We start from the raw sequence: 23,347 nt of genomic DNA, 5'->3' as shown, positions 1-23,347 counted from the left end.
ATGAATAGCCAGGCTTCAAAAGGTTATATGGACATTACACTGGTAACTGCCAATCATGAATTCTTCAAGTGAGTTGCAAGGAAATTATATTGTTTTCCTTTACACTTTGTGTAACAACAAAATGCTATAATCTGTTACTACATTTAATAACAAAAAACAGCTATAGTGGAATGTAGTAAAATGTAACAGAGTGGTTACCAATGTATGTTTTATTTTTTTAATTTATTACATCAGCTACCACTAACTAGGTTTGACACAGTTGTATACAATGTATTCTTTATATCATACAGCATGGACAAAACCAAGACAGGTGTGTACACAACTCCCAGGAAATAAAAAGTCCACAATACTCTTATGCACACTGTTTCCAGGAAAGGAAATGAAAGTAAGCAATGACAGTGTAGAATCCTGAAGATGCAGAAACACAGCAACATTTGTGTTAGGTGACATTCAGGTGGCAGCTTACCCTAGCCCATTGTCGAACAAGGTATTATTCCCTATAAAACTGGCACACTACAAAAGAGACATACATATGGTGTAGTTCATTAGTGAGCATAACAGACGTTATGTAGTGTTACTATTATGCAAGAAGATGAGACTTTTCCCGTTACACTATGCAAAGATGAAAGAAAAACTCAATACCATTAATCTTCTCCAAAGACATTTGAAGAGCAATACCGGCAAAGTATCCAAGTATGTAACTTTGCGCAGCACAAAAATAAGATCACCCAGGGGGAATGAAATCCACAAGATTACCATGTGACAACTTAAACAAATATAATTTAATTTTATATAAATTCCTTGTTGTTGTCTTTCACTTTGTATTAATGCAATTTTGTATTTTATCTTTTGTATTTTCTTGTTGTACTTTTTGGCATATGTCATGGAGCTTTTCTCCTCGGGCCTCTACTGAAAATGGACATATATCCAGTTAGACTAGTCCGGTCAACAAATATAAAATAAATATAAAATAAAATAATAGTAGAATTTATGAAATACTTCCAAAGTGAAGGATTTAGTGTAAAATTAGCTTTTTACTAACATGTCACATTGTTGTATTTTGTGTGGAGCTTTTCTCCCCGGGCCTCTACTGAAAATGGAAATATATCCAGCTAGACTAGCCCAGTCAACAAATGTAAGATAAAAATAAAATAAAAATAAAATAAAAGGTCGACCACAGTATGCAGCACAGCATCAAGGAGCAATTATTCCCCAAATTTAGGAAGAACACAAATCAACAAATATGGACATGTGGAAAGTATTATAATACCTCTGCATTTGTAATAATGTCAGCTCCCTCAGATATCATCATCCTTCAGTTTGTCTGTCTTTTTGGCTTGTCATGGTTATGACATCACCACAGCAGAACTCTGATCCAGTAATCATTGGCAGTAGATTTTTATGCTGTGGAGTAGCCAGCCCAAAGAGCAACCGTCAATTTAAGCCACACCCATTCACGCATGTCTTTCGAATGCCAATCAAACCCGTGGATTACATGCAGACTTCACACAGAAGGCACTCCAGTCGAGAATCGGACAAGATGACCTCTTGATGTGAGGCCACAACACAAACGCTGCACTACCGCGGCATATCTACCTTCACTGGTATCACCAAATGTTGGTCACACATTATTGGTGTACTACCCAAGAGCACAAATACATGATGCCAAGGCGCAGCAAGAGACAAGTTCATCACGCTAAAAAACTGTGCAGGTGATGACACTACTGCCTCACATGCATCTCAAAGAAACACCACTCTAACTGTTCCAATTGTTTGGCAAATGCCAGAAATCCATCTGTACCACAAGCATTCAGGTTTTCATATACTTCATAGCACCATATCATACCACTCCATGGCTTTATTATCATTACCACACTCAATGGCAAGTATTTTGTCAATCTTTTCATATATTCATCTGCACTGACAACACTTCTTATCTCCCCTAATACTTGCATGCCATTAATTGCTAATATCCATGCTGATACACAGTTATAACTACCTGTTGTGGTTGTGACATGTACAGCTTCTTATTGTGTTCCTTGTTTTATTCCATTGTTATATATTTTATTTTTTGAGTTTGTTACCACAGCCCCTTGTTATTAGTCTACCCAAAGTTGTACGCACATGTATGACATGCAAAGGAACAACAGTCCTGCTATACACATGGATATCTGATAAGAACTAAGTCTACTACACTGTGGTACCTATAGAACTCAGCCAAAAAGAATGAAAAACCTATGTTTAATTATAAAAGGGCATATGATTTTATTATGAATAGAGAAACACCTACCTCCTGTGGTGACGGCACCACAGTGGTATGCATAACAGTTAAATGTCTGGCTATTTAATCCCCCTGCTCAATCTGTTTAAATACTTTTGAATAAATGCAGCTACTGATTTTATGATAATGAGACTTGGTAAATGCAACCCACTTAATCCACAAAGTAGGACTCATACTGGTCTAATCCACATTGTCCCGGAGCCTGTATGCAGATGAATGCAGTCCTCACTCAGAAACCTCAAAGGGGGTTGCTTTCAACTGAAACACGGTTCCATCAAAAAATACATTTAATTGTAGCTGTTTGACACTTCTCTCATACTCTTTTTTGGCATCTTTCCATGTAACAAAAGGTTTCTGTAATTAGCCCTGTCCCACACAAAACAGGAACTATTAATTCTGTCTCAGATAAACTCCACTGACCAAACAAGTAACACTGCCTTTGATCTGGTTGCTTATCATTTCTCACCCACCATGCTTTCGCCAATCTATATTGCATCTCTGTCACTGAATGTATGTTACATCTTGCACAGCCATCTCCATACCTAGCATGGGTTAGCTGCAACATTTCATTCATTCAATTTTATATCATATTCCAACAAAGAGTTTGTCTTTATTATTTTTCAGTTGCTTGTTTTGTGTTGTTATATATTTTTGACAAAGTACATTTATACTGATTAAAATTCACCCAATTGACTGTAAAACTTCAATTAAAATTCTCACTGATACAATAAAGAAACTGTTGCAGAATATGGTGTAGTCCCAAGAGTGCTAACACTCCCTTCATCACCTCAACACAAAGTTGAAATACCTCTTCAAATCCACGAATGCCAGCTATGATGGCTGAATTGCAGCAAACACTAAAAACAATCACCAACCCTTCTATACCTAGATCAATAGCTTCCCTGTCAATACCCGGATCTTGTTGTGAGATAATACTCAATGGCAGCTCGTATACTGAGCCAATACATATTCCCAACACACTGGCATGCAGATTCATAGCCAAACCTATACCCGTCTCTCCACCCCTAAAGCACATATCACAATGGCAGAATCATGGCAGGCACCAAGCATTACTGCAGCACTGCTTGCAGTTGCATTGACCAAGGACAAAATTACAGCTTCCATCACAGCAGATAACATACATGGCTGTGTTCTACATCAACTACAAATTGAAATGGCACCACATCCGTGTGCCCTCTTCAGTTCAAGCCTCTGCTCAGGTTTTGTCTCTACCGAGTAGTACACTGCTGCAGTCATCACAGTACAGAAAGGGACTGAATATAGACCCTGGTATTTATCAACTCCCACCCTAGCCTCACATACATTTCTAAAGCAATGAAATGCATCGTCGTTGACCTGATTAACCAGTATTGTTGAACTCTCCTACCTGACAATGACTATCCTCTGCCTTAAATACTTCTCCTACATTTTACAGACTATACAAACTTCACCTTCTCTCTGTCATATTCACTATTTCAAGGCAATCTCTGTGTGACATACAAAGCCACGTCTGATCCACCATGTTAGAAATGATACATCTAAAGAAATCTGAATTCCCTCAGCACCACATTGTCCAGAGACTTCAACCTCAAAACTACTCTCAACATAAAGTGCTTGACAGACACGTTCATAACCAAGAGACATCCCATGATTACAAAAAGAACTACCATACATGTCAAACAGTGTACCTGACTGGCCCTCATCAACATAAACATTCTGGAGTTGATGGCAAATAGAAAATTCACCCCACGGATCACTACTGTGTGTCTACTCCACTCTGTTGGGGGAACCTTTGTCTGTGTTCATGTTCATGTTGAACGTTCAGTCTAACATTCCTACTTATTCATGGCCTACTTAAGAAAGTAAAACCCTCCACCCTGGCAGCCCACTCCTGCCAGCAGAGTATGTGCAAAAGGCTACTCACACTACAGCATACCCCATCTCAATAGTGCACAACAGAGCTACATATCCAGTTACAGTAACCACTATATCCAAAATCTCCTATGTCATACCTCTTCATAAAGTAGGCAGTTGCACTGAACTGTCAAACTTCCCACACACAGCTACTCTGTCATGTCTAGCTAAAATTATATATAAGTGTGCACACATACAGATCATGCACTACCTCACACACAACAACCAGTTGTCCAACTTTCAGTGTAGTTGTCAGCCACACCACATTACTACTTCTGCACTTCTGTCATGGCTAACATCACTAACCACAACCACAATTATAACAAACTATCCTCAGCAGTCTTTTTAGATCTATGCAATGGTTTTGACATGGTTGACCACAACTTGCTGATAAACACCTTGAAGGTCTTCTCCTTAAACAACCATGAACTTTAATGGTTTCAATCATATTGGCATGGTGGGAACAGGCAGTATGATTACAGGACAAGCTTTAATCTTGGCTACACATCACACTTGGAGTCCACCAGGCCTCAATACTATGACCCCCTCTTTTCTCCGTCTTTATCAATGACCTTCAATCAGTCATCACAGATGCTACCAGCATTCAATATGCGGATAACTCCACTTTGAGTTGGTATGATACCTCACCAGCTGGTTTATCGGCTTTCAACCCAAAATAGCTACAATAAAGTGGAAAAAATGGGTCATACCATCAACAAATAATCCTGAACGGCTAAAAAAAATGTACAGTTGTGCACACTTACTATAAACTTAGATGTTCGAGTGTATTCACTGTTGCAGTCCTGACATTTTTTATTTTATTTATTTTTATTTTACATTTGTTGACCGGGCTAGTCTAGCTGGATATATTTCCATTTTCAGTAGAGGCCCAGGGAGAAAAGCTCCACATAGAACATAACAATGAGACATATTAATGATAAGCACATAGAATAAAAGTAAGACAACATGAGTAATAAAACAAATTAAATTGGTAATAAAAACCTGGTGATAAAATTAAAATTAACAAAAATTAAGGCACATCATAATAGAAGTCCTGACTAGAGACAGGACAGTTTCCAGGCTTTTTACTAATTACAAACAGGCTATGCCATAAGGCTCCTACTACAATAAGAAAAAAAATGCAAGTGGGTGGAGAAGAAGTAGGAATAAAAAGTAATGTAAGAAGAGAGGGAAGAGACAGAAGTCAAGAAATGAGAGAAAAAGAATGACAAACAAGAGGATATGGGAGAGGATTAGAGAAATGGGTCAGAGCATAGAGTGACTTCAAGGGAATGGAAGAGGAAAAGGTAGGTATTAGGCACAAGGTAGGGTTAAAGGTCAGAAGAGGGGGGAGAGAAGTTAGTCAGGTGTACTGACATTTGGGTAATCTGCTGGCAGGTGGACCTCCATCACCGTAATCACAAAGTCTTGCATCCGGCATCGGTTGCTGTCTCCTCTTCCATGACGTCACGTCATCAGGTGTTTCAAACATGCAGCCTATGCCATTTTCTTTCTTGCCCCAGATGCCTGGGGCCCTCACAATGTTCGCAAACCTTTATATATATGGATAAAAAATAGATATACATGCATCAATATAAACTTTACCTTTGTCTACAAACAAATACACCACATAGGTTGTATAAAATAGTGAATGAAAGATAATCCTGACAATGAAAGGGGGGTGGCGGGCAGGTAACCTGGACTCAAACATGTAATTACAGTCAAACATCGACATTTATAGTAAGTGTACACAACTTTACTATGTTCTTTGTATTTCACTGTAGCAGTCATTACATTTCTGTCGAATCCCAAAGCTATGGTTGGGAGGCCGCTGCTAAACAACATTAGGTTCAGCTATAAAGCCGTGCAGAACTGCAGTGGCAAAGCCTGACTTGGACGTGGTGTAGAAAGGCAAATGATAATGATTTGTAAAGGTATGAGCAGAACTACAAGTAGCAGCCTGTAGAATGTTTTTGGTTGGTACTGCTGTCAGACAGTCTGCTGAAGTAGCTGCAGCTCTGGCGGAGTTTTACCTAATGCCCTTGGGCACATCTTTACCATGGTGTAAGTAGCAGAAACTAATCCAGTGGCTTATCCACTTTTAAATAGTCTGATTTGAAATAGCCTTTCCTTCTCATCCGGCATCATATGTCACTAGTAATTTCTCAGTTTTTCTTAGAGTTTTAGTCGTGCTATAGTAGAATCTTAGTTGTCTTTGTACGTGCAATGAATGCAGATTTCTCTCGCCCTTGTTCTGCGGATATGGATACAAGGTTGGCAGATGAATAGTTTGTTTAAGAGCCACACTGAAAACCACTTTAGGTATAAATGTTGAATTTCTCCTCAGAGACACCCTGTCGTTGTAAAATATGATAAAAGGCTCCAGAACTATGATGGCCTGTAGCTCTCAGACTCTTCTTGCTTAAGTAATTGCTACTAGCAGAGCATTTTTCCATTATAGCAACTTTATATCAGCAGTAGCAGCTGGTTCAAATAGAATGGAGAGTGAGCTTTTACAATGCATAACTGAGGTCCCATACAGGTATTGCTGATCTTCGAAGAGGCCTTAAATTTCTGCCTCCTCTAAGATACTGCATTGGTAAAGGATAATTAAAGATTGTCGGCTCTGTATTGCAGTAAGCTGAAATGGCATAGTTATGCATTTTAATTAATGATAAAAACAGGCCTTTGTCAAGCATCTCAGTCAAGTATTGTAATTTTGCTGTATTATTTGGTTATTCAGTTTCGGTTCCTTGTGCTTGATTCAAAGTACACAATCTCCGCCATTTATAAGCATAAGATTTTCTAGTAGTTGGTCCCGTGGCTTCCAAAATGCTGTCCATCACAGCTTGACTGAGAAATATTTGTATAACTACCTGATCAGACATGCTGCCTGGTTCATTGTCTATAGCTGATTGTGCAGGATATATGATTGTTTTGCTGTCACAGTAGTTGAGGTCTTGAGGTAAGGTCCAAGCTGGGTATTGAGACAATTTCCATAGTATTGTATACCCGTATTGGTGGGGCAAGTCCGGGGCAATTGGTATCATCTTTGATTTCCCTTGTTGGACTTTTAGGAGCACCATGGGAAGAGGAGGCAGATGAGGAAAGGCATCTACTAACAGCTTTTTAAAACTGAAGGAAAGTGCGTCCACTTTCCATGCTTGTCTGTGATAAGTCCTTGCGCATAATCTTTTCAATTGATAATTTTCAGGACAGGCTAGCAGATCTATGTCTGGGCTCACCCATTTGTTTGTTATCATACTGACAACTTCTGAATCTAGTTTCCACTTGTGTCGATCCATAAGGTTTCTGCTTAAATTGTCTGCACAATATTTTGTTTTCCAAGTAGGAATTGAGCTTTAAGATGTATTTGGTAAGTCAAAGCTGGGTCCCACAGTGCCATGGCTAATCTCCAAAGGGGGTATGAGTATGTGCCCGCCTGCTTGTTTATATACCACATGACTGTGGTGTTGTCCGTATTTAGCAGTACTTGTCCTGAATGAAGTAAGTCCTTGAAGGCTGTCACGGCATTTTGAACAGCTAGCTTCTCTTTCTGGTTAATATATAGAAGCATTTGTTTTTGGCTACATATGCCCTGAATACACCTTCCAGCTAATGTTACCCCCCAGGCATAATCTGAGGCATCTGTTGTTAATGTTCTGCTGGCAGGGGGTAGAGTTAAGGGCCGTCCCATGTTTTGGTGACATGCCTTTGCCCACCATACAAACTCCTGTGGGGGGCCGGGAATGAGTACAATCATTGTTTCCAGACTGTGACAATGTTGACTCCATAAACTTTTTAGGTAACATTGAAGTTTCCTCATATGCAGCCTTCCATATGCAATCAGTAGGATGCCGGATGCCATGAAGCCCAAAGCCTGCAGAAATGGTCTTGCAGATAACATGGTTTTGTTGCCATTAGTTTTCAGTAAGTAGTCATTTGCCTTTGCCTGACTGGCGTGAGGTAAGCCATCTGGGCAACTGTATTCGAGCTTGCACCCAGGAATGTTATCTTTTGAGAGCGGACCATTTTTGATTTGTTTTCGTTTGGACTCTGTGACATAGTTTCAGATCAGCACCAGGGTTTCTAAATAAAGTTTGTGTGAGTCAGGGATACTGTAGTAGCTGTCAGGCTTGGTGGAAGCCAGAGGTAAGGAGTCAGGGGTCAAGCTTGACTCCAAAAACACATCATCCACAATGTCTAAAACATGGAGTCTGGCAAAAGGCCAGTGCTGAGGGTGGAGAAGAAAATCCCGGATCCTCTTTTTTTTATTCAGAGAAATCATGACTCTACCAGTGTTAATGCACCTTCAAAGTATGCATGTTTTTTAGAAATGGTGACTCACTTAGGAGAAGCTAAATCGTCGATTTAGGACCTATACTGTCTGTCTCTGTCCTTTTCTTTCCGTTTTTTATGTACTCCGATAGTCGAATTGCTATCGGATGACATATCTGGGTAGTTAAATCTGTTTAAGAAATACTTTGAGGCAAAAATATACCGACGCTTAATAGTGTGTTGGTTAAATCTAGCACTAAACCGACAGCCAGGCAACTTGTCAACAGGGCCTAGGCAAGGAACACAGTATAAACAGAAATCCCTAGGTGGTCTTTGCTTCCCACAAGTAATACAATTATTAAATTTTTTTACATTGCTGTGGAGTAATACAAATGTTTCACTGATGGCGTACTTAGCTTTAGTGAACACTTCCGTTGTGAAACTCATACTCTAATATTTCAAGAGTCGGATTACCTCACTTGCAAAATGCTTCTGCATTGGGCACCGCGCAGCAAGAAAAACTAAAGAAAATGGCTGTGGCTGCTTGTAGTATACCCCTGATGACCTTACGTCATGGAAGAGGAGACAACAACAGAGCAATGGACTTAAATCTTTGGAATTCAGGCCGACTGAGGGCCACCAGCCAGCAGATTACCCAAATGTAATGACTGCAACAGTGCAACACAAAGAACATCTAAGCTGCTCCTCTTCTCCCCTACATGCTGTACCACACTGCCATACTTCAACATTCCCTAAAACAATGGCACTATCATCTCCCCAGAAGCCGAAATGACAAAAGTGGTTGTCAGAGTGGATAACAACCTGAAGTTTGATGTGCATGTCAATGCAAAACAGTACAAAATTTCGGCTTGATTCACAAAATCAAACCTTTCCTTAACCAGTTTGATAATACTTCAGTTGCCCATTCTCATCTACTCTCAACTCTTCTGGACCACTCACCTCTATTATTCAAGTCCAACAGAACTATTGTCCTGCTACAACTGCATAGCCAGATTTGCTAGTGTCACGGACTATCAGACACACCTCTGTCACAACATTAATCCCCAAGGTTGGCTCCAACTGCCCAGCTGACTTATCTACATGCTAATAGTGGCACATTAAGTCTTTTACCAACCATAAGATACATAGCACTCAAAAATATTAACAGCCCCTACACCAGCATTCAACCACTGCGATCATCCACTACACTCCTAGTTCAAACATAGAAATGCAACAATGTTTGTTTGCCAGCTCTGTGCGAAAAACATGGCAAATGACTACAAGCTTAATTTAACATACAACCCTCCCTAACGCTGCAAAAAAAAATACAATAAATGCTACCAAACTTGTTGGTTTTTGTCCTCGCAGTAACCCCGACTAGAGACCTCTCTATTAGTTAGGTACCTTACCTTCAGCTACTTCTAACTTATTTCTACCACACCATTTCTGGAAGGTTCAATTCTATTACTGCTGCACAATGTGTCTTAAACCTGCATGTAATGTTATGTATATTTAACTTTGACAATAATGTAATTTTTTGGTACTTTTTTTATAACAACTACGTACTATGTCTGCTAAACAATGGTATTGGTTATGAATGTTATCTGTTTGAAAATAGCATTCACTAAATGTTCAGGGTGTATTAATATGGCCCTTCTCTACACGGGCCTCCGGTGAAAACTGACATATATCCAGTCTGACTATCCTGTTCAACAAATCTACAATAAATACATATAATAACATATATATAAAAGCTATGTAGCTATGTATAGTGATGACAGGGAAAATTTCTCCACTATCCATAGAGAAATAACTACCTGCACTGGTGCCGGCACCCTACTGGTAGGCTTAGCAGTGATAAGCCACATTTCTCTTTGATTCCCCTTTGTCATCTACTTGCATACATTGTAATAATAGCAGCCATTGTATTTATGTTAACGTCATTTGGGAAGGGCACCTATTTGATGCACAAGGTAGGAGTCATACCGGGGGAATACACATTGCATTGAGACTGTCTGGACCTAAATGGGTTCATGTCTCTGTAAGCTGTGGGGGGCTGCACTCATTAAAAAAAAACTATAACAATTGGATCTGAAGCTGGCTATCTGTGAAGCTGACTGCATTCATTCATCATTACCCTCCCCCTGGCTTAGCACAAGGCCTGTTTTCATCTTTCCATATTACAAAGCACATCTTGTATTACTAATGCCTCACACTGTGGGTTAACCACAATTACTTTACCTTAGAAAATGCACTCAACAAAGAATTATCAAAAATTATATGTATCTATACTTAGTTTCATAGGTAGGTACTAAGCTACTGGCCCCAGGGGCTATATAAGGCTAGCCAAATGGTACCCTGTCTTAAAGCTTCCCTGAAAAATATTTTCATGTGCCCGTGTCAAGCATTGGCACAGAAGTGATCCCTGCAGTCAATTGCCCGTCTTCCATGCAATCAAGATTTTTCATGAAGACTGCTAATGACGAGTTCTGTTTGATATAGATAGGTAGTTTGTTATAGAGTTTGGAAAGGCTCTGGGACAGGAATATATCTGTCCATCATGTTCAGTTTATTGTTATGAGAAAGTGTAGTTTCCTAAAGTGTGTATCTGTGACGGACTGGGTTACACACAGCTTTGAATAGGGTTGCCAGGTTTCTTTGCGGCTAAAACTGGACTAAAGTCACGCCCCTCGCATCACACATAACTCCACCCATTCCCACCCCCTCTCCCACCCATGCCCCACCTATTTTGTGACATCACAGTGACATCAGCTGATGGGACCACCCACTTTGATGACTTAAGCCGTACTTAAAGGGGAGAAAAGAACACAGGCGGCACTAATTGCACTGCTAGGCTGCTGCAGATGTAAGTACCAGTATTGATGAAAAGTGTCAATATGGTGCATTTTCTCCAGTTATTTATTTTCTATGTTCCTAAACCTAATTATGGATGATCCATGGAGATAAAAGGTCAAGAGCTAGCAGCCTGTGCACATGGTGGTAAATCTGATTAAAAAATCCAAAAAATGTAAGCAGTTATCTTTGCTATTAAAAATTGTAAGTTTTGATTTACCCCATAAGATCGTTTAAGTCAATAACATCACTTTACTGCTCATTCAGAAATGATGATCTTAACATTCCCTTGCATTTTGAAAGTTCTGTCAAATACTGTTTGTACTGGGGCGTGGGACAGGTACTCAGTTGTTAAGATGTAACATATTTTCCGTTTCGTTTCGGATTAGGAAGTTTCAGTCCTTGGCTGCACCTGTATTGGGTGGGGTCAATTGAGCTAAGTGTTACTGCCCTAGTGTGATATTTCAGATGCTAGTACTTAAGATCTTGTACTGGGTCCGACTGACCTCCCACTCTTTTCTTTACATGTCACATATGCAAAAATGGGATAAAGGGGTTGTGGATGAATGGATTTCTAACAGGTGACATGTTTTATGTTACTTTCAAAGTATACGTCATAATCTCAGAAAAGCACACATACTTTAAAGAGTTTCATTAATGTTTTTCTATATCACGCCAAAGTTGCGGGTTAAAACAGGTAACTTCCTACAACAATGCGCTCTAATACAAGTTTACGAAGATGCAGACTGGACCGCCGCTATGCAGTTGTAAAATGGCAATAAGACTGAATGGAAGATGACTCAAGCCTCTAGATCTAAGAAAGATGCACGTAGGAAAAGAAATCACATGCGGCTAGCACACTTGCCATTTTCTGAACATGGCAAAGAGGTAGTTTTATTTTTCAATGTGATCCCTTGCGACAGAATCAAGTAAAAGCAAAACAATGTTGGGTAACTGCAAGTGCCCAAAAAGCAAGATGCACAATTTGTTTCATGGAATACGGTTCAACATAGTAGATGAGGATAATACAAATCAGGGCGTGTTAATTGCTAGCAGTATTACACTGCATGGTGAAGTTCTAAAATCAGTCTGAGTGTACTACAATGCAACACTGGGCAATGTTGGCAGAGTGCTTAAGCATTTTAAATCTTGCTATAAGATTTCTTTTGTCACTGCTTGGTAGTTGGTAGGATAATGATAGCTAAAAAAATACCGTTTTCCACCGTGGAGTACTGCCTTCCAGTGATATCTCTACAATCCGTATAGCAGAAAATAAAATTTGTCCATTTGTATTACATCACTGCCACTTAAGTTAATGTATGTACTGTCTAAACTATGTAGCTACCAGGAATACTGAAGTTAAAAGCATTTCATTGTTGTGTAGTAGCTAGTAGTGTATCGTACCGCTCCCGTTCGAGCTGGATACATTTACTTTCTCCTCTCCTCTGGCGGCACAAAAAAAAACGGACTTCATGAGTTTAAATTTTTTAACTGGACAATTTGTCTGAAAACCGGACAGTTCGGTCAAAAACCGGACAGCTGGCAACCCTAGCTTTGAATGTTAGACTGTGATTGCCTCTGAGTAGGCGATCTGCAGCACAGTAAAGATGGAGTTTTTGCACAATGACATAGTGCCCCTTTAAGAGTAGGAGCAAAGAGCAATAATTTTGTTTTTTTGGGGTTCAGTAGAAGACCATGTTGCAAGAACCAGTTTTCAGCACTGTTAAATATGGATTGGGTGACTGACTGGAGAAAGGTTGTGGACTTTGCTGAGGAAATTAAGGTATAGTCGTCTGCATATTGTATGCAGGTGGCTTGTGGAATTGTGTTGTGCAGGTTATTTATAAATAAAGAGAAGAGAAGAGGTCCTAAAATAGAGCCTTGAGGTACTCCTATGTTCACAGGGAGTGGTGTGGAAAGATTTTTATCCCAGAGTACAGCTTGATGTCTGTTTTCCAGATAGGATTTAAACCATTGTAATGCCTGTGGATCAAGTGATTGGACTTTTAGTATGTCAATAAGCAAGTTATGATTCACCATATCGAAGGTTTTTGAAAGGTCAATAAAAAGTGTAGATGAAAAAGTGTTATTTTTTCGGTTTTTGTTTATGGTGTCAGAAAAGGATAGCAGGGCAGTTGTTGTGCTATGGAATGGTCTAAAACCATGCTGGCAGTTCGCAAGTAAGTTATTCTGGAGAAGGTGGTCAAGTAGTTATCTGTGAATGCATTTCGCCATTATTTTAGCTAATGGAGAGAGTAAAGCAATAGGGCGAAAGTTGGAAAGGTCAGCAGATGGGCCACCTTTGTGTAGAGGGATGATATGGGATACGTTCCATATGGATGGGATTTTGCTTTCTGAGATTGTTCTATTTATGAGTATGGAGATGGGATAGGCAATGGCTTTAGCTGCAATTTGCAGGAATTCAGCAGGAAGACAATCAGCAGAAGGGGTGCAAGGTTTAAGTTTTAGGAGGAGGTTGCAGATGAAGGATGTGGGTACTGGTTTTATATGAAAGGTAGGAGATGGAGTATTAGTGGTATCTAATTGGGAAGAGGTGTCAGGTGGCAAAGTATTAGCTAGGGTTAGAATGGCTTTGGTAAAATAGTTATTATAGGCATCTGGAATCTGGTTGGCATTATTATGGTTGAAACCTGAAGGGGCAGGAGTTGTAGAGTGGCCTGGCTTAAGCAGATTGTTTATGCCTGACCAGAATCTTTGTGGTTTTTGTTGGTGGGTTTGTTGGAGGTGAAGGCAATAGTCTTTTTTGTCTTGGAGAATTTCTTTTTTGGTGGCATTTCTTAATTGTTTGAAGTGGAGTATGAATAAACTTCCTATGCAGGTCAAGCAGTTCTACACATGGTCTGTATTATGTAATATTCACAATGAATAGCCTAGAAATCCTAATTCCTCTGGGTTATATAGCACGGTGCTTCTTGACCACGGTTGACTTTAACTCTATCCTTGCTTAGTCTTAGGTGGCTATGCTTCTCACTGGTCCTTTGAACTCCATCCCTAGTTTACACCTATGAACTTAATCAATCTAATATATAATTACCAAGTATCTCACAAATGTGCATGCTGCATATAGCATACATACGCCGACAAAAACAAGAGTTTATTGATGAATGTATTTCTATGATCCATATCATTAGACTGTCATTATATGCTCATAACTATATACTACTGACCACAGAAATTTGCATACTATCATTAGTGTGGTACAGTCATCTTTGAACTGCACATGTTATGCATGTCAACAATTACTGTATAGTTTCAGTTTTCACACTCTGCTACTATGCATTTTATGTCCCGTAAGAGTAACACATACATACATATACACCCACAGCAAAGTACCTGTAAACAAATATTAAATTGTTTACTTTAATCGGTAACAACATTCACAACTATATGTGTACTGTGTCGCCAAGTTACCCTGAATTAAATGTAACTTATGTGTCAAATCATTTAGTTTATTAGCCTTATGTTTTTTATGAAGCTGTTGGTTTGCTTGTTTACTTCTTCATTTCAGCTTGATAACCAGGCAAACGTGTTGGCTGTTACACCTTCTTGACTCAAAACTGGAGCTGCATGGTGCAAGACATACAGAGAATTGTAAATGAAGTACCGAATTATACCATGTTCTGAAAGCATGTCAAACCTCTTTGACAAAATGCTGCAGTGGAATTCAAGCAAGATGCTAGTTGATGAAATATAAGAATTGAAAATTAGGTCAAACTGTAACTACCACTTTGCCAGCAAGAAGTGTTGGCTGTTACACCTTCTTGACTCAAAACTGGAGCTGCATGGTGCAAGACATACAGAGAATTGTAAATGAAGTACCGAATTATACCATGTTCTGAAAGCATGTCAAACCTCTTTGACAAAATGCTGCAGTGGAATTCAAGCAAGATGCTAGTTGATGAAATATAAGAATTGAAAATTAGGTCAAACTGTAACTACCACTTTGCCAGCAAGAATGTGCTTATTGTTGTTGCCCAGATTTTTGTATGCATGTATGTACATATGTAAAATGTATATATATCAACAAGCTGTTTTAATAGAGTGCACATCTTAAGTTTAGAAGTATCTTTTCATTTTTTTACATTTCTATAATTTTATGTGAAATGGTGTTCTTTTGACACACAAGTATGTATTCTAGGCGTCTTGCATTGTTATTGATAGGCAAAGTGTCACTTTGCAACAGAGTATCATACTTTCTTTTAATTGCAATTTACAGAGTTCCAGTATAATCCTGTAACACTATATAAAACAATAACAATTTTGTGCCTAGCTATGACATTTACAAAGCAGTCAAGTTAATAAAATTATGACTTCACTTTGGAACTTTTGGTCTGCTTGCTTGTTTACTTTGTAAAATAAATTAAAAAGCTATTTGAAATGGAATGTGTGTGTCGGTGTACTAACTTATGTCTGTCGAACATCTACTGGCGAGTTAGAAACAAAAACTATGACTGTGCTGTACAGGAATATACATGCAATAAAATCCATTTATTTTCTTGTAATTACATTACATTTCAATTTTAATGGAAGACATTCCTTTCAAACTTAGTCCAGAGAGAAAGGCCTTGGCCTAAACATTTAATTGGCTACAGTAGTTACCCATGTGCAAGACAGAGCAGAGGACAGTGACTTTTCTCAACAGAGTAATATTACAACAATAAGGTATAAGCATAACAGAGTCCATCTGACTCGAACATGACTACTTACTCCCCAGGAAATACCCTCTACAACTTATACCCAGTGTTATTAAAGATCTGTAGATCTGTCCACACTGCGCATTTCAGAGATAAACACACTACAGCAATGAGCTGTAATAACAGCCCGGGGTATGTCCTGTATGGTTTGAAACATGATCCCTCAGACACACTACAATGTCAATTCAGCCGCAGCAGCCTCCAGGCAGGCCTCATCCCTAGGGATTGTGGTAGAGCAAAGGTCATCTCTCTACATAAAGCTGTACCATACCATGAACAGACCCAGGGAACTACAGACCCACAAGTTGGACTCATTGTTAAAAAAAAAAAGTGTCCATGGAAAAAGTAATCATGGGTCTAATCAATACACAGCAAATATTCAAACAATGCACCTATACCAGTTTAGTTTTGTCGAGGGTAGGTCGCAGCTGCTGAATCCAGTGCACTACATTAACAAGGCTACTTTAGCCATGGATGATGGACAAAAAGTGTTTACTGCCTACCTCTAGCTGGTAAAGGCATTCATTATACTGCCTCACTAAGGTATTATAGTTGATTACAAAAATTTACACACAAATCCCTATGTAACACGATGGATAGTCAACTGGTTTATGTGTAAGACACGTAGTATCGGTGTAGGAATACTCCAACAGCAATTGGTCCATTGCTATTGGTGTTCCACAACAATCAGCACTTGGATATCTCCTGTCTGTAATACACTTCTGTGAAGTCATATGAAATAAAGAGTGTATTGGGGTTACCAAATCTGCAGATACCTGCAAGTAGGATCCACTGACTGATTACTCCAAAGATCAACATATCGATGACGAGGGTCTGACAGCCAAGTAACTGGTACAGAAAACTAACAGCAAAGAATAAACTGGGTAAAACGGCAACTGAACGACTTAACATAGCCGTATCTTGACCATGTAAAGGATATAATTTTAAGGTGTTATTTATAGTACACAAATTCAGTATTGTCATTATTGTTATTTTTATTTTTATTTTTAAAAAAATATTTTTTAAAAATATTCTTTATTTTCTTTAATGATGGTACTGTGAGGTTGCTTAAGCATCCTAGTGTGTTTTAAGTTGGAGTAACCCCCTGTAGCTTTAATTGTTAAATGCTTGTGTATGACATCAGGAGGGGTAATGAATTCTATTGGCAGTTCATTTTTTGAATTGTTTTAAAAGGTGTTTTTTCTAAGTATTTTACTGTTTGTAGTTTGAAGAAGCTGGAACATTTTTCCAGCAAAAGCGCTTACATTAAATCTTATTTTGGTTTATCATATAATCTGTTGTGGTGGATTAAGTGGACTTTAAGCCATTATGTTGCCGTTTTAGCCAAGTAACTGGTGCTTGAAACATAGCTGAAAACTCAGTGTCAGACATTGCATGTTTATACCACACATTACTACATTCATAACACTCTCCTAAGAGTAGACCCACTGGTAAGGGACTTTCAAACTCCGGTTGACAGTAACCTCACCTTGTGTCCATAGTGGTGATAAAATCCTTCTATGTCAGGCAAGCTACAACTTATGTAATACCATCTAGATCTAAGGAGATCATAGTCCCTCTATGTTTAGCTCTCATTCAACCTATAATCTAGCACACTATACTCTTTATCATGTCACTCACCAGGCCTTTTCAACTACTATAGTGTCCACACAAATTACTTGTGTTAAGAATACCGGGTGTACGAAACATGTCATATATATAACTTCAAACACACTTGTCCCTATACTCAGTCTCCTACAGACAGACTACTGTGGGCCAGTCTATACGTAGCCTCCTAGGCCTTCTCATATTCATCCCTGATGGATATGGTACACATTCACAAAACAAACAGCACAAGAACTACTCATTATAAGCATCTAAAACTCGTCTGTGACATACGCAAAACATGTCAGAGGAAGAGGTGTGGGTTTTAGCATTTAACCTTTTCAGGAAAAATAATACCCATTTATGTGAAACATACCGCTTCTTTAAGCCTATTCAAATAACTTTAGCACCAATGTATGGGAAAGTATAATTTCACCCATGCTTGTCACTTCTATCCTTTATGCACAGCAGCAGCTTATACTTGTTGGAAGGCACAGACATACACCAAAGTCTTTCTAGTTATTGAGCATTGACAATTACAAAAACAGGTGCATGAACAGCCAGGCTTCAAAAGGCTCTAGGGCCATTACACTGGTAACTGCCAATCATGAATTCTTCTAGTGACTTGCAAGGGCATGACATTGTTTTCCTTTAAATTTTGTGTAACAACAAAATGCTAAAATCTATTAATACATATAATAACCAAAAGCAGCTATGGTGGAATGTAGTAAAAGGTAACATGCTGGTTAGCAATGTATGTTTTATTTTTTTAAATTAGCTATAACTTACTAGGTTAGACACTGTTGTATACAATGTATTCTATATAGCATACATCATGGACAAAACTAGGTTAAAATAAAAAAAGAGGACAGCTGGGTACACAACTCCCAAGATAAAAAAGTCCACAATACTCATGCCCACTGTTTCCAGGAAAGGAAAAAAATGACAGTGTAGAATCTTGAAGATGCAGAAACATACCAACATTGGTGTTAGGTGGCATTCAGGTGGTGGCTTCCCCTAACCCATTGTCGAACAAAGTATTAGTCCATATAAAATTGATACGCTAGAAAAGAGCCATACATATGGAGAAATATGGACATGTGGAAAGTATTATGATACCTCTGCATTTGTAATCATGTCAGCTCCCTCAGGCATCATCTTCCTTCAGTCTGTTTGTCTTTTCGGCTTTTCACGGTTAGGGATGGACACAGTAGAACTCCGGTGCACTAATCATTGGCAGTAGATTTTTATGGTGCCGAGTTGCCAGCCTGACGCCCAACCTTCAGTGAAGGCACGCCCATTCATGCATGTCTTTCAAACGCCACTCGACTGCAGGGAGGATATGAAGACTCCACACAGAAGGCACTCCAGCCGAAAATCAAACAGGAGTACCTTTTGCTGTGAGGCCACAATGCTACCGCTGTACCACCGCGGCTTATCATCCTTCAAGTGGTATCACCAAATGCTGGTCTGACATTATCAGTGTACTACCCAAGAGCACAAGTACATGACCCCAAGGTTGACCAGGAGACAAGTTCATCATGATAACAAACTGTGAGGGTGATGACACTACTGCCTCAGATCCTTCACAAAGCAACACCGCTCTAACTGTTCCATTGGGTGGCAAATGCCAGAAAGCCATCTCTACCTGTAGCATTCAGGTTTTCATATTGTTATATTTCCTAGCTCCAAAACCACACCACTCCATTGCTTTGCTATCATTACCACACACAATGACATGTATTTTTTAAATCTGTTCATACATTCATCTGAATTGTTAACAGTTCCTATCTCCCCTAATTTTTGCACTCCAATGCTTGCTTATATCCATGCTGATACACAGTTATAACTATCTGTTGTGGTTGTGACATGTACAGCTGAATGACTTCCTTTTGTCTCCCTTGTTTTATTCCATTTGTATATTTAGATTTTTTTACTTTGTTCCCACAGCCCATTGGTATCAGTCTACCCACAGTTGTACTCACATGTATAATATGAAAAAAATCAAGTCTTGCTATACACATGGATATCTGATAAGAAATAATACGTTTACTACACTGTAGTGCCTACGGACCTCAGCCAAAAAGAATGCAAAACCTATGTATAATGATAAAAGGGCATATGATTATATTATGAATAGAGAAACACCTACCTCCTGTGGTAACAGCACCACAGTGGTATGCATAATACTTAAATGTCTGTCTATTTAATCCACCTGTTTAATCTGTTTAAGTACTTTGGAATAAATGCAGCTACATATTTTATGATAATGAGACTTGGTAAATGCAACCCAGTTAATGCACAAAGTAGCACTCATACTGGTGTGATCCACATTGTCACTGAGACTGTCTGCAGCTGATTGCAGTCCTCACTCAGAAACCACAGGGGGTTGCTTTCAACTGAAATAGGGTTCTATAAAAAAAAAATCTTTGAAGCTGGGTACCTGGGAAGCAGAATTTATTTATCATTCATTCCCTATTCCACAACTCTCTCATACTCTGTTTTCATCTTTCCGTGTAACAAAAGATTTCTGTAATTAGCCCTGTCTCACACAAAAGGTGAAGTAGAAATTCTGTCTCAGATAAACTTCATTGACAAAACAAGTAGCAGTGCCTTTGATCTAGCTGCATACTTATCATCATTTCTCACCCACTATGCTTTCACCATTCCATATTGCATCTCTGTCCCACAATGTATGTTCCATATTACACAGCCATCGACATACATAGCATTCATTCTTTCCATTGGCTATCATATTCCGGCAAGGAGTTATTCTTTATTATTTTTCAGTTGCTTGTTTTGTTTTTTTGTATATTTTGACAAAAGTTTGGCATGCGGTACATTTATACTCAATAAATGTCACCCAATCTAGTGGTAAACTTCCATTAATAATCTCAACAACAGAATAAAGAAACTGTTGCAGAACATGGTGTAGTCCCAAGAGTGCTAACACTCCCTTCTTCGCCTCAACAAAAAGTTGAAATACCTCATCAAATCCTCGATAGCCAGCTATGATGGCTGAATTGCAGCAAACACTAAAAACAATCACCAACCATTCTATACCTATATCATTAGCCTTCCTGTCAATACCCAAATATTGGTCTGAGATAATGCACAACACCAGCTCGTATACTGAGCCAACAGATATTGTCAACACACTGGCAGACAGATTCATTGCCAACTAAACCCTTCTCTCCACCCTTAAAGCACATTTCACAATACCAGAAGCATGGCAGGCACCAAGCATTACTGCAGCACAGATTGCAGTTGCATTGACCAAGGACAAAATTATAGCTTCCATCGGACCCAATAACATCCATGGCTGTGTTCTACATATTCTACAAAGTGAACTGGCACCACATCTGTGTGCCCTCTTCAGTCACAGCCTCTACTCAGGTTTTGTCCCTACCAAATGGTACACTGCTGCAGTCATCACACTACAGAAAGGGAGTGAATATAGGCCCTGGTAGTTATCAACCCCCCCTTAGCCTCACGTACATTTCTAAAGCTATAAAATGCATTGTCGTGGACATGATTAACAAATATTTTTGAAATCTCCAAACGGCAGACCCCACACAATTTTGCTTTTTGAAAGGGAGAAATCATGCCTCTTCTACCTGCTTTACTTCTCTACATAAATCACCAGGGCTGTGGATGAAGGTGAGGCAGTGCATTGCAGCCTACCTCCATCTGGACAAGGCCTTTGATATCATTCCTCACTGTCAAATTATTGAAAAACTCACCTAACCAGGCATCAACCATTATATCACTCGGTTGGTTGTAAATTGGCTCACAGATAGAAGACACTGTGTAAAAATAGCAGACTCATACTAAATCTGTCGACCGGTCACCAGTGAAATTCCACAGGGATCAGCCATGGGTCCTCTGCTGCTCGGCATCTACTTCTCAGAAGTACAGGCCTACACCAAGGCACTCGGGGTGACAAAGTTCACAGACAATTGCAAGTTGTGAGCTATTAAATACACAACTGATGTTGACATCCTACAGATAGGCCTTATTGACACCACCAACTGGTGTTAGAGCCATGGCCTTAAGTTCAGTGCCAAAAAATGTGTCGTCATCCCGTTTGGAAATAACCGAGTTCCCATGAATTACCACATTGACTGAACACAGATGGCATTATAAGAGATCTAGAAACACAGGTTGACAGCAACCACTTTTTGTGACTACCAGATTGCCACAGCGGTCAGAAAGTACTTCTATGTGGCGCATCTTATTACTAATGCTTTTGCATCCAGGAAGAAAGAGGTCATTGTCTCCCTCTAGTATTCACTCATTCAACCAATCATCGAGTACAATGCCCTATTTGGCATGTACCGCACTAGACACATGCAACAATTGAAGAGGGTGCAAAGCTCCCTCACAATGAGTATCCTCAGCCTTAAACACTTGTCCTACATTTTACAGACTCTACAAACTTCACCTTCTCTCTGTGTCATATTGACTACTTAGAGGCGATCTCTGTTTGACTTAGAAAGCCACGTCTGATCCACCCGTTAGAAATGATACATCTGAAGAAATCAAAAATCCATCCACACCGCACAGTCCAGACACCTCAACCTCATTACTACATTCAACCAAAAGTGCTTGAGGGACAGGTTCATAACCCTGAGACTGCCCATGATTCCTAATAGAATTCCCATACATGTCAAACAGAGTACCTCACTGGCCCTCGTCAACATAATCTTGATGAGTTGATGGGAAATAGAAAATTCACCCCAGGGATCACTACAGTGTCTCTACTCCACAGAGGCAATGAACTAAGGTTGGGGGAACCTATGACTGTGTTTATGTTGACCGTTCAGTTTAACATTCCTACTCAACTTATTCATAGCCTACTTAAGAAAGTAAGACTCTCTACCCTAGCTGCTGTCCTCCTCCCAGCAGAGTATGTTCAAAAGGGTGCTGATACTATAGCATACCCCATCTCAATATTGTTCAACAGAGCTACATCTGAAGCTAGAGTACCCACTATATGCAAAATCTCCCATGTCATACCTCTCCATAAAGGAGGAAGTTGCACTGAACTGTTAAACTTCAGACCCACAGCTACTCTGTCACCTCTAGCTAAATTTATATAGAAGTGTGCACACATACAGCTCATGTACTACCTCACACAGAACAAGCTGTTGTCCAAATTTCAATGTGGCTGTAAGCCACACCACATGACTACTTCTGCCCTCCCATCTTTGGCTAACATCAGTAACTACAACCGCCATAATAACAAACTATCCTCAGCAGTCTTTCCAGATCTAGCCAATGCTTTTGACATGGTTGACTTGCTGATAAATACCTTGAAGGTCTTCTCCTTAAACAACCATGCACTCTAATGGTTTCAATCCTACTGGCAGTAGGGCAGGCAACAGGAAGTCCTATGACAGGGCAAGCTTTAATCTCGTCTACACATCACAGTCATAGTCCACCAGGCCTCAATACTAGGACTCCTTCTTTTCTCCATCTTTATCAATGACCTTCATTCAGTCATCACAGATGCTACCTGCATTCAATATGCGGATGACTCCACCTTGACTTGGTATGACACCTCACCAGCTGGTTTATCTACATTAACCCAAAATACCTTCAATACAGTGGAAAAATGGGTGTCCAATCAACATCTAATCCTGAATGCCCAAAAAAACTAAGCTGCTCCTCTTCTCCCCCACACACAGGACCCCACAGC

Source organism: Protopterus annectens, chromosome 3.part1 (genome assembly GCF_019279795.1).
Source record: "Protopterus annectens isolate FY-2018-M chromosome 3.part1, PAN1.0, whole genome shotgun sequence".
NCBI classification, from domain to species: Eukaryota; Metazoa; Chordata; order Ceratodontiformes; family Protopteridae; genus Protopterus; species Protopterus annectens.
This window is presented reverse-complemented; position numbering follows the sequence as displayed.